A 5,407-nucleotide genomic window follows, 5' to 3' on the forward strand; every position below is an offset into this window, starting at 1 on the left:
CTTTTATTTTTAATTTTTCTAAGTAACTCATAAGCCGGTTGTTCTTGTACCAGACAATGCTGAGAGTGGATAGCCTCCAGGGCCCCTTCAGGCGGAAACAGGAAGATGTAAATGACGCCAAACGGAGGGTCCTTGAAAACCTCAACTCTGCTGAATATTCTGATTATATTTGTAACTTAAAGATTAAAGCAGTAGAGTGAAAATAGGAGGAGCTGATCCGGAATTTGACAGCTGCAAATGACGAAGCTAACAGTCGGGCTAATGACCTTGATAAGAAGCTGAAGGATGCCAAATCAGATCTCAAGGCATTAGAAGATGCTGACAAGGAGAACGCCCAGCTCCGGGCAGACGTTACCCGCCTGGGGATTGAGCTTGTCAATCTGCGAAAGAAGCAGTCGGACGAGCTTGCCCAAGAGTAAAAACCGATGTCTGAGGAGAATGAGCGGGACAACTTGGCCAAGCTGAAGATCACCTGGTACCTCCTTTACCCAGAAATAGACTTTGAGGTCTATAAGCTGAGGTATGATTACGCCACTGAGGTGTATGATGCCCAGCTACTGGCTGATGCTTCCCCGCCTCACTTCAAGGATTGGGCTGCTGAGCAGGGATATGATGTCTCTGATACTGAGGAGCCGGCGGATGAGCATAACGAGGGCCAAATCATCAAAACTCAGCCAGAGCAGCATCAAGCACCTCAGCCTTAGGCGGGCCTTCCTTATTTCTGCAAAAGTATGCCATCACTGTTTCTTTACCGGCTTGTATGCCGTGTTATGTTGTACTTTTACCAACCGTGGGGTTGGGTTAACAATTTATTTTTTCTCCTCACCGGATGTAACTCCGGTTAACACAACTTATGTCCTTTGAGCCATTTTAAATATTAATGAAGTATTCCGAAGCAGTCGGTTGTTTATACCTGTTTGTGTTTCGAATTTTTGATTTGAATTTTGCGTATGTTTGCAATTCTTTAATATTTTTTCCCAACTTAAAAAAGTATACGACAGTTTGCAATTCGGGTGCTCTTGCCCCTAGACGGCTGTGTGGTTGGTTTTATTTAAAATTGATTGATTGGCTTGAAAACACTTGATACTAGGAGAAGTATGGAGTGTTTTTAGGCCAATCAATCACAATGGTTATTGCCCCAAACCAAGTGCACAGCCGGCCATTAAAACGGGTGCTTTGAGCTTCATACCCAGGCGGTTGTATTCCGTCTGGGGTTAACGCGTAGCCATTACACAATCTTTTACCCCAATAGGGGGAGTGAGTGCAACTTTGGAATAAATAACCTAAGTAAGAACTTCAGTCGATGACCGACTGATGCCTCAGGGCATCCGGTTTTCGGTAACTTAATTGTTCTTTAGGTTATTCTGGTCAGATGGCTATGAGCTGACCACTTTGGTCTTTTAATTTTCACCATCCGCGTTGGTACATAGAACCGACGAATAGTCTATTCTCTGCGACGATTGCACCCGGAGGGGTGTCGCGAGACGCCTTTGGTCTTGTTGAGACAGGCGGTTTTGTAAAATAAGCAACCATCAGGCCATATTGGCCTTTGGTCTTCTTTGAGACCGGTTGTATAGCCACTAGGCGTTTTTGTGCCAAGTTTTTTTTTAACGTGATCTTAGTTGGTTGAACGAATTAATCCGTCTAAGTATTACCCAGACGGATAAGCGATTGATAATTTACACCAAGTTTCAAACTTAGTGATTCAAACAGAGAGTCCGTCTGAGTTTTGCCCAGGCGGACTAGCAATTAAAATTTTCAACTAAACTAAGTGTCAAACTTAGTTAATTAAACTCAGGGTCCGTCTGAGCATTTCCCAGGCGGACGAACAATAATAATGGCAAAATAAATCTACAAACAAAGCCTGAATTTTCATTAATTGACTTACTGTTTACAAAAAAATATACATTCTCAGAAGTAGTACTTTTTCATATTATCAACATTCCAAGCTCTAGGCAGGCGGCGACCGTCTGGGGTTTCCAGACGATAGGTGCCATTCGTGACTTCTTCATTAATCCGATAGAGGCCTTCCCAGTTAGGGGTTAGCTTCCCAGCCTCATTAGCCCTACCGGTTGCCTCCATTTTTCGTAACATAAAGTCATCCACTTTCAGAGGACGCTTGTGCACTTTTTTGTTATAAGCTCTGGTCATTCTCAGGCGGTATATCTCATGGCGCAGGGCAGCGTTGCCCCTGCGTTCCGGGAGGGAGTCCAATGCTAGCCGCATGGCCTCCCAATTTGCCTCTTAATCATATAGCATGACTCTGAGAGTCGGCTCGTAATGTTCGATAGGCAAGACGGCTTCAGCACCGTAAACCATGAGAAATGGGGTTTCACCGGTTGCCCCTTTAGCAGTAGTCTGGATGGCCCATGGGACATGAATTAACTCTTCTGCCCATAAACCACCAACTCTTTCAATTTTCTTTTTTATGTCGTCTAAGATGAGTTTGTTGAAGGCTTCAACCTGACCGTTTGCTTGGGGTCGGCCGACTGATGCAAAACGGTGTAAGATACCCTGATCTCCCAACCAATTCTTGAGCTGGGGGGTCTCAAACTGAGGACCATTAACAAACACCATAGACATAGGTACCCAAAACCAGGTGATGATATTCTTCCAGATGAAAGAGATGCCATCCTTTGTCTTGATGTTCTTAACCGGCTCAGCTTCTACCCATAGACATAGGTACCCAAAACCAGGTGATGCTGGGGGGTCTCAAACTGAGGACCATTAACAAACACCATAGACATATACTCAAAACCAGGTGATGCTGCTCGCTTTTTCATGACGGCTGCCTCCTGTGGTGAATTAGGAAGCTTGCCGTCTGCTAAATATTTCTGGATGCCATCTATCCAGGTAGAGCTTCTGTCTAAGATTCCAATGGGCTCTTCATGTATGCTTCTCTTTTCAAGAACTTTCTAAAAGACCGACCGAGGAGTATCACAGCAGGCGGATGAAGCCAATTTGGACAACGCATCCGCCTGGTTGTTATCTGACCTAGGCACTTGATTCTGACGGAATTCTTCAAGTGCCCCAGCCTCTTCTTTGACTACCTGAAGATATTTTTTCATAGCCGGATGAGTTGCCTCATATGTTCCCTCATATTGGCTGACGACCAATTGAGAGTCAGAATAGGCGTCAATTTTAGTTGCCCCTGCTGCCTTAACCATGCGAATTCCGGCTAGCGGGGCTTCATACTCCGCCTCGTTGTTTAAGGCTTGAAACTTAAACCGCAGTGCATATTCAAATTTTTCCCCCTCAGGGGACTCATATATAATTCCTGTATCGCAGTCGTTCTTCGTTGAGCTTCCGTTTACATACACTTTCCAAACCTGTTCAATATTATCCGGTTGCACCGGTCGAGTCATTTCAACAATGAAGTCGGCAAACGCCTGATCTTTCACTGCCTTTCTAGGTTCAAAAGTGATTTCAAGACTTTGCATTTCTATAGCCCATTTCAACATTCTGCCGGATGACTCCAAAGTAGACATTGGCCGCTTGAGTGGATGGTCGGTGTAGATTACCACCGTATGAGCCAGAAAATAAGGTTTCAATTTCTTGAAAGCCATATACAGGGCAAGGCCAAATTTTTCTACCATGGGGTACCTGAGCTCAGCATTTTTTTAGAACATGGCTAATAAAATAGACAGGAAGCTGACCACCATCTCTCTCAGCAAGGAGAACGGCGCTAAGGGCATGATCCGAGATGGCTAGGTACATGTATAACACCTCTCTAGCCAGTGGGCTAACAAGCCTTGGCAAAAAGTGCATGTGTTCTTTCAACCGTTGAAAAGCCGCCTCAGCATCATCCCCCCATTCAAATCTGGTCTTCTTCCTAATTGCTTGGAAGAAGTAAAGGCATTTGTCACCTGATCGGCTGAGGAATCTCCCCAAGGCGGCCAGGCAACCGGTTAGTCTCTGTGCTTCCTTGACAGTGCGGGGTGACTTCATGTCAATCACCGCCTGTATCTTCTCAGGGTTAGCCTCTATCCCCCTTTGATCAATCAGGAATCCGAGAAACTTCCCAGACTCAACACCAAAGACGCATTTCTTAGGATTTAACATAACCTTATGCCGCCTGAGTGTGGTGAAGGTTTCTCGGAGATCAGCAAGGTGATCTGCTTGCTGCTTGGATTTGACTATCATGTCATCAATGTACGCCTCTACATTCCTCCCAATTTGATTAATAAAGACCGTATTAATCATCCGTTGGAACGTAGCCGACGCATTTTTCAAGCCAAACGGCATGACACTGTAACAGAATAGCCCCTGATCAGTGATGAAGGCCATCTTTTCTTAATCTTTCTTCCACTGGGGTATCTGATGGAAGCCGGAATATGCATCCATAAAGCTGATCAAGGCATGCCCGGCTGTCGAATCGACCAGGCTATTGATCTTAGGAAGCGGATAACTGTCCTTAGGACATGCATTGTTGAGATCTGTGTAATCAACACACATACGCCAGGTACCATTTGGCTTCCTTACAAGCACAACATTCGCCACCCAGTCGGGGAAATTACATGGACGAATGAACCCAGCATCCAACATCTTTTTAACTTCAGCAGCAGCCGCCTGACTTCTCTCCTCGCCGTGATTTCTTTTCTTTTGCCGGATGGGATTCTTTTTAGGGTCTACGGCGAGTTTGTGGACAACAAGTTCCGGGCTGACGCTTGGCATCTCCTCCACTTCAAAGGCAAAAATGTCTTTGAATTCTTTCAGCAGAAGGAGCAAGTTTGCACCCAACTTTGCAAAAGCAACCATCCCAACCTTCACAGTACGCTCTGGACGACTGTCGTCCAGAGGTATATCAATATGTTCACCAGCCGGTTGGGGACGGAGCTCATCGGACCGTTCACCGGTCAGTGATTGCTATTTTTTCTCTTTCTTCACCTCCACCAGCATAGGTGCCTTTATTTTCTTCCCGGCTGCTAATGGGGCTGGTACTTGATCAGCAACCTTGACATTGTCAAGGTCTATTGGTTCCTGGCCGTCTTGGGCCACGGTATCTTTGACGGCTGAGAGATAACACTCCCGGGCCGTCTTCTGATCCCCATTCAAGGAACCAATAGAGCCGTCATCCCTGTCATACTTAATGAGCATGAGGGAAAGGATGATTACAGCCTTGGATTCGTTGAGGGTTGGCCGGCCCAAGATAATGCTGTAGGCGGTCAACTCCTCAACGACCAAAAACTTGACGACCAAGTGTCGCCCTTTTCCTTTCTCACCCAGCCGGATGGGTAAATCAACCCTTCCGATTGGGTAAACCATTCCACCCCAAAGCCAACTAAGGGGTGGGTAACCGGACGCAAGCTGCTGGCATTGTATTTCAGCTTCTGCAAGCACCAGAGACTGATGGTGTCTGATGAGCTGCCGGTGTCAATAAGGATCCGTCCAACCAGTTGATTGGCAA

Source organism: Chenopodium quinoa, unplaced genomic scaffold, assembly GCF_001683475.1.
Source record: "Chenopodium quinoa cultivar QQ74 unplaced genomic scaffold, ASM168347v1, whole genome shotgun sequence".
NCBI lineage: Eukaryota > Viridiplantae > Streptophyta > Magnoliopsida > Caryophyllales > Amaranthaceae > Chenopodium > Chenopodium quinoa.